This window comes from Euleptes europaea, chromosome 1, assembly GCF_029931775.1.
Source record: "Euleptes europaea isolate rEulEur1 chromosome 1, rEulEur1.hap1, whole genome shotgun sequence".
NCBI classification, from domain to species: domain Eukaryota; kingdom Metazoa; phylum Chordata; class Lepidosauria; order Squamata; family Sphaerodactylidae; genus Euleptes; species Euleptes europaea.
In genome coordinates, this window is record NC_079312.1 from 23,467,931 (window position 1) to 23,480,821 (window position 12,891).

The following is a 12,891-nucleotide window of genomic DNA, read 5'->3' on the forward strand; positions in this document are numbered from 1 at the left end:
CAGTAATAAAAAAGGATATACTTTTTACTCATCGAGACACTGTTCTCATTCAAGAATAGATATGTTTTGGTTGTCCAAAGATGATATAGGTTTGTCGGATGGTCTTGAAGTTTTACCCAAGGTATTATCGGATCATAATGCATTGTTGCTTAAGATTAATTCGGGGAATAAGAAACAAACCTTGGTTTATTAATGATTATCTGTTAAAAAATAAAAAGATTGTAGATAAACTAGAAATAGAGATAGAAAATTATTTTCGAGAAAATGTTGGTAAGGGGACTTCTGATGAGATTGTATGGGATGCAGGGGTAATAAGGGGTTTACTAATACAACAAAATTCGAGGTGGTATAGAGAGAGAAAACGGAAAAAGATGAAGATATTGGAGGAAATTAAACAGGGAGAGATACAGTTAAGAAGTGAACAAAGTAAACCACTTAAACAAGAAACGATGGATAAAATAAAAAATTTACAATATCAATATGAACTTCTAATATTCTCAGAAATAGAAAAAAGAATTATGTATAATAGGCAAAAAAAAATTTGAACATGCAAATAAACCAGGTAAATTGTTAGCCTGGCAGCTCAAACATAAAGAGAAGAAATTACCCATATTAAAAATAAAGAGGGATGGCAAAGTTACATCAGATAAACAAAAAATTACAGAAACTTTTATTGACTACTATTCAAATCTTTATAGATAAGGAGCGGTCTCTGAGAAAGAAATAGAGGTATATTTAAACCAATTTGAATGGGAAGGAATCTTACAAGAACATAAAGATTTATTAGATGCTAATATAACCATGGAAGAATTAAATGTAGCAATAGGTAAAAGTAAATTAAATAAGTCACCAGGCGAAGATGGATTTACAGCGTTTTATTATAAAGTTTATAGAACAACTCTCGCCACATTTATTAAAAGTAATGAATAGTTGCTTGCAGAACGGATCTATTCCAAACACCTGGAAAAAAAGCAAATATAGTCTTAATTCCTAAACTAAATTCTGATTTATTGGAAGCTAAAAATTATAGACCAATATCCTTATTGAATAATGACTATAAACTTTTTGTAGCGATTTTAGCAAATAGATTGAAGATTGTATTAAATAAGATTATACATGAAGACCAAGCAGGATTCCTTCCAGGAAGACTGATTAGCCAGAATGTTAGAGTAGTGTTAGATCTTTTAGAATATGCTGAATTCAATATAACACCTTTCGCAATGATATTTTTGGATGCAGAGAAAGTTTTGATAATGTAAATTGGAAATTTATGAGAAAAATATTGGAATATATGGATTTTGGGGGGAAATTTCAATTGGCTATCGGAAGTATTTACACTTATCAAACTGCAAGGTTGCTTATTAATGGGGATTGAACGTCGCAATTTGAAATCCAAAAGGAAACTAGGCAAAGTTGTCCTCTTTCACCTTTATTGTTTATAATTACATTAGAAGTTTTGTTGAGAAAGATTAGAAATAATGTAGACATTGTAGGTTATAAAATAGGGAGAAATCATTATAAGATTAAAGCATATGCGGATGATTTAGTATGTTTTTTAACTAATCCTATTACTCAGATTGTGGAATGGAACAAAACGGTTGAGGTTTATGGAAAGCTTGCAGGTTTTAAAATTAATAAAAATAAAACAAATATTGGTTAAGAAGGTCTCACTTTTACAGCAGCAAGAACTATCAAAATGTACTGGTTTTGTTATTGAACAGAAAGTAAAATAGTTGGGTATCTGGTTAACTTCAAATAACCTCAATTTATTTAAAAATAAGTATATTAAAATCTGGCAGCAAATTAATATAGATTTGAAAAATTGGGAAAAAATACCTCTATCATTATGGGGCAGAATTTCGGTAATTCAAATGATGGTTTTACCTAAGATGCTTTTTTATTTCAAAATTTACCAATTATTAAAGGAATTAAAATATTTAAAATTTGGAAAAAAGATATTTTAAATTTTCTGTGGGGTAAAGGAAAACATAGAATTGCATATAATAATTTGATCCAATTAAGAGAAACAGGAGGTTTAGGGTTGCCAGATCTAAAAATGTATTACGAGGCATCCTGCTTCGTTTGGTTAAAGACCTGGACTATGTTAGACAATATTAAAATATTAGAATTAGAGGATTATAATCTACGTTTTGGCTGGCATGCATATTTGTGGTATGAGAAGGAAAAGGTAAATAGGGTTTTTAATATTCATATTATTAGAGCCGGGTTATTTCAAATTTGGAAAAAGTATAGAAGGGTTTTAGAAAACAAGACTCCAGGATGGGTTAACCCAACAGAAGCTCATATGAGAAGGGGAATACAGCTGAATTTGGATATAGATATGTATAGAAATATTATTGAATGGAAAGAGGGGAAATGGGGTTTAAAAAGTAGGGAAGAATTAGATATAAAGGATTGGTTTGTGTTAGAGACAATTTTAATTAAAGGAAATAAAGGATTGATAGGTAGAATGTATAAATTATTAATTGGAACCAATTTAGAACAAGAAAGAATTAAACCAGTTATGATCAAATGGATGAAGGAGTTAGGATTTAATATTGATTTGGATATATGGGAAAATTTATGGGAGAGAATTTAAATTTACAATTTGCAATGAAATTAGAGAAAACCTATAAAAATGTTTTATAGATGGCATATAACCCCAATTATTATATCTCACATGAATAGAGGAGATAAAGGAATTTGTTGGAAATGTGGAAAGGATAGAGGAACATATATGCATGTACGGTGGTCATGTAAATTTTTAAAAAAAAAATTGGAAAAAAATATTGATGGAAACAAATAATTTGATTAACGGTAGAGTAAAAAGGAAACCAGCATTTTGTTTACTGGGAATTCCACCAGAAAATATGAGTGACCAGGACAGGATTATTTGCCAATATAGTTTTGCTGCTGCAAGAACTGTGATAGCTAAAGTATGGAAACAAGTGAATAAACCTTCAATTATAGACTGGAGAGAGAAATTCTGGATGTATATGAGGATGGCCAAATTAACGGAATTCCTACCTGGAAAGGACCTGGAAGAATTAAAAAAAAAATGGTCTAAGGCCGCCTCATGTTGGGATAATTTGACAAAAATGGACTTTACTATATTAATTAATGAGTTATAGAAACCAGTATTTTAACAATTTTATATTATGGTGTTATATAAAGTGTTTAGACACTTCTTAGGAAGTCGGGTGAAGGGTCACTTTTTAGGTCGGTGGAGGGGAAAGGGTACCTTTTTTCAATTTGATAAAATAGTAATCATTAATTAAAGTATATGCATACCCTTTTGTACTTTTTTGTATTTTTGCCTTTAAATTTTTTCTTTTCTTTTATTATGATTTCTATTTCATTTTTATTGTATTTGTTTGTTTTTTATGTTTTGTTACAAAAATTTAATAAAAACTTAGAAAAAAAGAAAAGAAAGAGCTTTTCTTCGAGTTCAGAGCTTATTGTCCATCAGCGTATCCCTACTGGGGAGAAACCTTATAAATGCCTGGAGTGTGGAAAGGGCTTTGCTCAGAGTTCAGATCTTAATGTCCATGAGCGTTTCACACTGGGGAGAAACCTTATAAATGCTTGCAGTGTAGAAAGAGCTTTGCTAAGCATTCAAAACTTACTATCCATCAGCGTATCGACTCTGGAGAGAAACCTTATAAATGCTTGCAGTGTGGAAAGGCCTGTGCTTCTAATTCAGAGCTTACCATCCATCAGTGTATCCACACTGAGGAGAGACCTTATAAATGCTTACAGTGTGGAAAGGTCTTTGCTTCGAGTTCAAGTCTCACTGTCCATCAGCGTATCCACATTGGGGAGAAACATTATAAATGCTTGCAGTGTTTAAAGGGCTTTGCTTTGGATTCAGAGCTTACTATTCATCACCGTGTCCACACTGGGGAGAAACTTTATAAATGCTTGCAGTGTGGAAAGGCTTTTGTTTCGAGTTCAAACCTTACTGTCCATCACCGTATTCACACTGGGCAGAAACCTTAGAAACGCTTGCAGTGTGGAAAGAGCATTGCTGAGCATTCAAAACTTACTGTCCATCACCGTATCGACACTGGGGAGAAACCTTATAAATGCTTGTAGTGTGGAAAGAGTTTTGCTCAGCGTTCAAAACTTACTATCCATCAGCGTTTCCGCACTGGGGAGAAACCGTATAAATGCTTGCAGTGTGGAAAGGCTTTGCTTCAAGTTCAAACCTTACTATCCATCAGCGTATCCACTCTGGGGAGAAACCTTATAAATGCTTGCAGTGTGGAAAGGGCTTTGCTTCGAGTTCAAACCTTTCTGTCCATCACCGTATTCACACTGGGCAGACAGTTTAGAAATGCTTGCAGTGTGGAAAGAGCATTGCTGAGCGTTCAAAACTTACTGTCCATCACCGTATCCACACTGGGCAGAAACTTTATACATGCTTGCAGTGTAGAAAGAGCATTGCTGAGCATTCAAAACTTACTGTCCATCACCGTATCCACACTGGGGAGAAACCTTATATATGCTTGCAGTGTGCAAAGAGCTTTGCTCAGCGTTCAGAACTTACTATCCATCAGCGTTTCCACACTGGGGAGAAACCTTATAAATGCTTGCAGTGTGGAAAGAGCTTTGCTCAGCGTTCAGTACTTACTATCCATCAGGGTATCCACACTGGGAAGAAACCTTATAAATGCTTGCAGTGTGGAAAGTGCTTTGCTTAGAATTCATATCTTTCCATCGCCATATCCACTCTGGGGAGAAACCTTATAAATGCTTGTAGTGTGGAAAGAGCTTTGCTAAGCGTTCAAAACTTACTATCCATCAGCGTTTCTGCATTGGGGAGAAACCGTATAAATGCTTTCAGTGTGGAAAGAGTTTTGCTCAGCATTCAAAACTTACTATCCATCAGCTTATCCACACTGCGGAGAAACCTTATAAATGCTTGCAGTGTGGAAAGAGTTGCTCAGCGTTCAAAACATACTATCCATCAGCGTTTCCGCACTGGGGAGAAACCTTATAAATGCTTGCAGTGTGGAAAGAGCTTTGCTTCGAGTTCAGAGCTTATTGTCCATCAACGTATCCACACTGGGGAGAAACCTTATAAATGCTTGCAGTGTGGAAGGGGCTTTGCTTCGAGTTCAGACCTTACTATTTTTTTTATATATAAATTTTATTAGGTTTTATACTAAAAGTTTTCCATTACATTGAACAACATCTATAACAATATCAAATTTCAATTCTAATATAGAGTTGTTGTAAATCCATATCATATAATAAAAAAAAGAAAAAAGAAAAATGGAAAAGTTTTTAGACTTCCCCTTCACCTCTGTCTGCCTCTTAATAAAAAGTTCATCCCGTCGTAGGTAATCTAATCTTAATAAACTATCAATACTATATATAAAAAAAATAAAAAAAAATCATAGTCTGTTAGTAAATATACTTATACTTAATCATTATAAAAAAGATCAAAAATAATCCTCTGGATCAGATTAGAAAGTATTCTTCCATTCTTCCCATTTTTAACTCATATTCACAGTAATGCATCCACGCCCCCCATTCCCCCAAAAACCGAACGTCATTTTCTTCATTTAGAATGGCTGTGAGTTTTGCTATTTCTGCCACTTCAAACATTTTGACAATCCAGTCTTTTTTCTCAGGAGTTTCTAGCCCTTTCCATTTCGCTGCATAAAGCAGTCTCGCACCTGTTGTGGCATAAATCAAAAAAGTTCTTTGTATTGCTAAGTCGTCTGGAATCATACTCAGTAGCATCATTTCTGGTGTTTTGGGTATATTCTTTTGTAGTATTAATCTCAGTTCATTATAAATCATGTCCCAAAAGTCTTTGGCTTTGTCACAGGTCCACCACATGTGGTAAAAGGAACCAATTTCTTTGTTACATTTCCAACATGTAGGGGACATCGTTTTATAAATCTTTGCAATTTTCTTGGGTGTTAGGTACCATCTATACATCATTTTATAAATGTTTTCTCGCACTGACTGTGCTTTTATTCCTTTTAGATCTTTGGACCATAATCTTTCCCATTTATTTAAAACAATATCATGTCCCACATTTTGAGCCCAATCGATCATAGTTGGTTTAATCGTATCCTGCTCACAATATATTGTTAAAAGGAGATTATACATTTTAGAAATCAGTTTTGTATTATTATCTAGTAAAATCCTTTGAAAAGAAGATTTTTCTTTGGAAAAACCTTTTTTAGCATCTTGTACAAAAACTGATTTGATTTGGTAGTATTGGAGCCATTGTAAATCATCCTTAAGAAGTTGAAAGTCTTTTAGTGAGCATTTCCTTCCTTCCCAATTAATTAGATCTTGATAAGTAATAAATTTGTCTGGTCTAAGTGGGCGCAAAGTTAGCATTTCTTGAGGCGATATCCACATCGGTGTTTCTGGTTCCAAAATGTGTTTATATCTCATCCAGATATGAAGTAAAGAGGACCTGATTATATGGTTACGAAATGTTGCTTGTAGTTTAATTTTATCATACCACAAATAACCATGCCATCCACTTAAATTATTATAACCTTCCAAGTCTAACAAACGTGTATTTGACAAGTTCATCCAGTCTTTTAGCCATACTAAAGCTGCTGCTTCAGCATAGAGTTGAAAGTTAGGCAGTGCTAAACCTCCTCTAGTTTTTAGATCCACCAAGTATTTATAAGCAGTCCTTGGTTTTTTCCCTTGCCAGATGAAGTTTGAAATGTCTTTCCTCCAAATTTCAAAATATTTAGTTTGTGATATTATTGGTAAATTTTGGAATAAGAAGAGCATCCTCGGTAAGACATTCATTTGGATCGTTGAAATACGTCCCATTAGTGACAATTTTTTATTTGACCATATAATCATATCAGTTTTAATCTTACCCCATAGCTTGAGGTAATTGTTGGTTATCAGATCTTTATTCTTTGCAGTAATCCAAATTCCCAGGTATTTAACTTTGTTAGCTTTCTCCCAACCAGTATATGATATAAATTCCTGTTGCTGTGTTTCCGATAAATTTTTAAATATTATCTTTGTTTTTTCTTGATTCACTTTAAAGCCTGATACTTTTCCAAAGTCGTCCAAAGTCTCCTGAAGTATATTCATTGACTGTGTTGGATTTTCCAAAATTAGCAGTAGGTCATCCGCGAATGCTCTCAACTTAAATTCATGTTTTTTAATTCTTAACCCGCGGATGTCCTCCATACTTCTTAGTTTCACACATAGCGGTTCCAACACCAACAAAAATAAAAGTGGAGACAAGGGACATCCCTGTCTAGTCCCTTTCGTGATTTGGCAATTATCTGACATTGATTCATTAACCAAAATTTTAGCTTGTTGGGAGGTATAAATAGCCGATATACCTTTCTGAAAACGATCTCCAAAATTCAATTTAACCAAAATCCGTTTCAAAAAGTTCCAAGAGACCATATCAAAGGCCTTTTCTGCATCCAAAAATACAAAAGCTGCAGTTTGTTGAATATTCTGATCATAATATTCCAGTGAGTCTAGTAAAATTCTTACATTGTCTTTTATTTGCCTTCCTGGTATAAAACCTGCTTGGTCCTCGTGTATAAGATCCTTAATAAATTGTTTTATCCTACATGCCAAAACCGAAGCAAAAATTTTGTAATCCACATTTAACAAGGATATAGGTCTGTAATTAGATGTTTTTTCTGGATCTCTTCCTTCTTTGGGTATCAATGATATAAATGCATGTGACCAAGTCTCCGGGGATGTTCCCTCGTCCAAAATTGCGTTGTAAAGTGAGCCAAAAAATCCAACTATATTGTCGCTAAATGATCTATAAAATAATGCAGTAATTCCATCTGGTCCAGGTGTTTTATCCATTTTTTGTCTCAGTATTGCTTCTTGTATTTCTTCCCTTGTTATTGGAGCTTCAATACATTCTCTCTGGGTCATTGACAAAGCTTTCATCTGTATTGAGTCTAGAAATTTATCTATTTTCTGTTTTGGAGTATTTTCTTTCTGATATAACTTAGAGTAGAATGAAACAAATTCTTTCTGGATTTCTGAAGTTGAGTGAACTGGTCCTTTAACAGTTTGGATTTTTGTTATAATCTTCTTTTGGAATGAGTCCTTCAGTTGTGTTGCTAAAAATTTTCCTGGTTTATTTGCATATTCAAAATACTTTTGTTTAGCAAGTTTCAGATTTTTATTCATTTCCTCCATTATTACCAAATTTAATTGGTGTTTAGATGCAGAAATCTTTATTTGAATTTCTCTTTTCTCTTCTTCTTGTGTTACCGATACCAATTTTTGCTCCAAATTTTGTAAGTTCCAAAGTATATTGTTTGTAAATTGCAGCTGGGTCTTCTTCCAGGCCGAATGTTTCTGTATCATAAAACCTCTCAAAACAGCTTTGAATGCATCCCAAACTGTATTCAAAGAAGTTTCCCCATTAAGGTTAATTTCAAAAAAGTCTTTCATTAAGGCCTGTAATTCCTTTTGTATCTTGTTGTCTTTTAAAAGTTTATCATTCATTCGCCATCTAAATGCTTGTTTATTGTTCCAATCAAAAGTAACAGGATTGTGATCAGAAAAAGTTCTAGGTAAGATATGAATTTTACGTAGTTGCGTGAAGATTGATTTACTGGCCCATATCATATCGATTCTGGAGTGTGAATCATGTCTTGCTGAATAAAAGGTATATTCTTTAGCTGTTGTATTCATTGTTCTCCAAATGTCTTGTAATTCTAATTCTGAAGCCATGGTAAAAAAAGTTTTAGGCAAGCATCCATCGTTGATGTCTTTTGCTTTTGATTTTTTGTCCAGTGATGGGAGAATAATTCCATTGAAGTCGCCCATCAATAAAATTTGGTCTTTTGCGTGCTGGAGTATCAAATCGTGTAATTTTTCATAGAAGGATTTTTTCCCTTCATTGGGTGCATAAATTCCAACCACTATTGTCCTTTGTCCCAATATTTTGGTTCTGATAATTACAATTCTTCCTTCATTGTCTTTATATACTAATTCTGGACAAAGATTAGGGTGGGCATAGATTACCACTCCCTTTGTTTTAGTTTTGGCTGAAGCAATAAATGCTTGTCCAAGCACCTGTTTCTCGAAGTATTTTTTATGCTTTGAAGCTATGTGGGTCTCTTGTAAACAAATTAGGGAGTATTTATATTTCTGTAGATATTTGAAGATTCTAGCCCTTTTAGTTTTCTCATTCAGTCCATTTACATTCCAAGAAATTGCTTTTGCCATAATGTAGTATTTTTTAGCAAAATAAAAAGTCTATAATTTGGTACCTCCTTCTGCACCCTGTAGCTCTTCTTCTTCCTCTTCTTCTTCCTCCTTCTCTCCAGGTAATTCTTTAAGGTCCATCTTATATTTTCTCAGAAATTTCCCCACATCTGCTTGAGATAGAATTGTCGTTTTCACTTCTTTGTAGGTGAAAGCCAAACCTTGTGGCATAATCCAACGGTATTTGATACCATTAGCTTTCAATGTAGACACAAAGTCTTTGTAGTTATTCCTCTGTGAAAGTAAATGCCTTGGAATATCCTTCAGTAGTATAAGAGAGGAGTCTCCTGCTGACACTGGATTTTCATAATGAATCTTCATAATCTTATCTTTAACTCTGGTGTCATAAAACACTATCATCAAATCTCTTGGCTTAGATCTTCTCATTCTAGCAGGTAATGGTATCCTATATATTCTATTAATGGCATGTTTTAATTCTTGTTCATCTATCTGAAATAAGTAGGCCAAGTTTGGTATTGCAGTTTCTTTATTGTCTCCCATCATATCTGGAAAGTTGCGTATACGAAGATTGGTCTCTCTGACTCTCATTTCCATCATTGCCATTTGATTTTTTGCCGCCATCTGATCAGTTTGTATTGTTTCAATCTGTTTTTCTTGGCTTGTTAATTTTTTCTTTGTGTCCTTGTGCTCATCCATCACTTTCTTAATTGATACATCCATCGCTTGCATATCTGTCTTCATAACAGTCATTTGAGTTTTTACTTCTTTCAAGTCTCCAGTGACCACATCCAACTTCTGATTAATAGCTTGACCAAGATTTGTCATCATAGAAGTCAGCTGTGCCATCTGTGTGGACATCTGTTCAAACTGTTTATTTGTTGCCTCAGTTTGTTTTGTTAGCATATCCTGTAGCTTTTTTTCCATGGTCGAGGTTTGTAAAGAGTCCCTTAGTTTAGTATAGGCAGGGCTATGTAGTGAGCCAGAACGGGGTCGAGACATTTACATTCAAAAAAAGCTGGCAAAATACATGTCCACAGACAGGGCCTTTAAGGTGCTGATTAAAAGATGATAATTCAAACAACAGCCTAATAATTTTTTCGGGTTGAAAAGAGTCGAAATTGGCTTTAAAATTGCATTTTAAAGTTTTAAAATACCAGTGAGTTTTTTCGGTCGCTCTAGGTCGGGTTGATCAGGAAGTATACCGGAAGTTGCAAGTGCTGCGGACCTTCTACCGCCTCTTCTCGATGGTTATTCCTTCAGGAATGTTTTCAATGTAACTCGAGTGCGACGCATAATCAGTCCCACAGCTACTTCCTGTTGTTTTAGTTCCGATGATAGAGAGGGTGTTGTAGAAAGTCTTCCGTTCCAGGCGCTCCCTTACTACAAACGTGGCAGGAAATTCTTTTCGCCGGAAAATCAGGAAGAAAGATCACCCTCCCCTTCCCTCGGACCTTCTCATTGGTGATAGTTCTTGTCAATCTAAAAGGTATCCTTCCGACTCTTTGTTATGGTTTAGGCTGATCAATTTGATAAAGGTCCTGTCACTAATCCCGATGACTAACTCAGATCAAACTTTTTCAGTTCGAATTAAGGAGGAATGGGGGTCTCAGAAATGTTCTTATCAGCCCCCCGTCTGTTCAAATATTCCAGTAAGTAGACGCAGAGTTCTTTGTACTCACTTGGGTGTCAAGAGGTGAGGTTCTTTTCTTTATGTAGTCCTTATGCTGGTAATAAGGTGGTGGAGGGTAGAGCTTGAGGCCAGAGTTGCGTTTTGGCGATGTCCTTCCCTAGTGCCCTCGCAGGACCGGCATCCAGGACTCCGAGGGGCTTAAAAAGCCCCCTCAGAGTACCTAGGAGGTCAAACCGCGTTTGCGGGCTGCAGGGAGTTCCTGCTTTCCAACCCACTTACAAGGGTCGGATTGGGGTATCTATGTACCCCAGAAATAACGCAAACTTGGATTTCTCCCAGGACAGCCTGGGGAAATGGAGTGCTCTCTCCAACGGCACCACCGGAAGTCAAGTTCAGACCTTACTATTCATCACTGTATCCACACTGGGGAGAAACCTTATAAATGCTTGCAGTGTGGAAAGAGCTTTGCTCAGAGTTCATATCTTACTGTCCATCAGCGTATCCACACTGGGGAGAAACCTTATAAATGCTTGCAGTGTGGAAAGGGCTTTGCTTCGAGTTCAGACCTTACTGTCCATCAGCTTATCCACACTGGGGAGAAACCTTATTGTCGCAACAATTTTTTTGTATTGAACATTAGTTCATATTAACTATATTAGTTTATATTAAATGAGTTTGGGTTAAGAATAACCACATTCATACTTTAATATTATAACCTATAGTCATACACAACCTGACTAAGGCTTTCAGAAAGTAGCCCTCTAGCTGACTCCAACTTTTCCATTAGGATCCTGATCTTAGAAAGTAACAGGAGATTTGCATTACTAACAGTTAGTCACCCAGAACACATTAGGTACCTAGAAATTATGTGCAGGGGTAACAAGGTCATTAAAACAGACAACAAATTATCTGCCCACTTAAGGGAGGAAATTATTTATGAACATTGGGTGACGGACGGAACAAGATTTATCAGAAGCCTGAACATGGCAAACTTATTATGGAACAAGATATTTCTAAACAATTTAGTCATGATTTGCAAAAACTCATTTCCTAAAGAATGTGGCAGGGAGGGGTCAAGACCCTCTCCTCACGGTCCAGCCTATAAAAAGGGTGATCCCAATGTCCAGTCCTTGTCCTTCTAGGGGAGAGAACATGGCCTTATTGCCATCCTCTCTTTCCTGGAATGATCCAGAGATCTCTGACCCCCCCCCCCTGTTTGTCTATGTGTCAACCTATTTGTGGGTTTGTCTACTTCTACCTTGTATATTGAAGCTAAGTACTGATTTGTTCCTTGCTTTATAGTTCAATAAAATCTGTCTGATTTGTAAGTTTAATAAAAACTGTCTGATTTACTGTTATATGTCTTGGTATGTTGTCTAAGGGTGCCTTGCGCACCCGGTCTGTTTTTCCCTTTGGCCATGCTTTGGTAAGAGGCAGGCAGAGAGAAGTCCATGCACAACGAACTTAGAATTCTTGCATCACTTATAAATGTTTGCAGTGTGGAAAGGGCTTTGCTTCGAGTTGAGAGCTTATTGTCCATCAGCGTATCCACACTGGGGAGAAACCTTATAAATGCAGTGCGGAAAGGGCTTTGCTTCGAATTCAGAGCTTACTATTCATCAGCATATCCACTCTGGGGAGAAACCTTATAAATGCTTGCAGTGTGGAAAGAGCTTTGCTCAGAGTTCATATCTTACTGTTCATCACCATATCCACACTGGGGAGAAACCTTATAAATGCTCGCAGTGTGGAAAGAGGTTTGCTCAGACTTCATATCTTATTGTCCATCACCGTACCCACACTGGGGAGAAACCGTAGAAATGCTTGTTGTGTGGTAAGAGCTTTGCTGAGCGTTCAAAACTTACTATCCATCAGCGTATCCACACTGGGGAGAAACTTTATAAATGCTTGCAGTGTGGAAAGAACTTTGCTCAGAGTTCACACCATACTGGCCATCAACTAATACACACTTGAGAAACTATACGATCTCTTGGATTGTGGAAAAAACCTTTTTTGGATTCACGGTCTGATTGTTCCTGAATGAATCC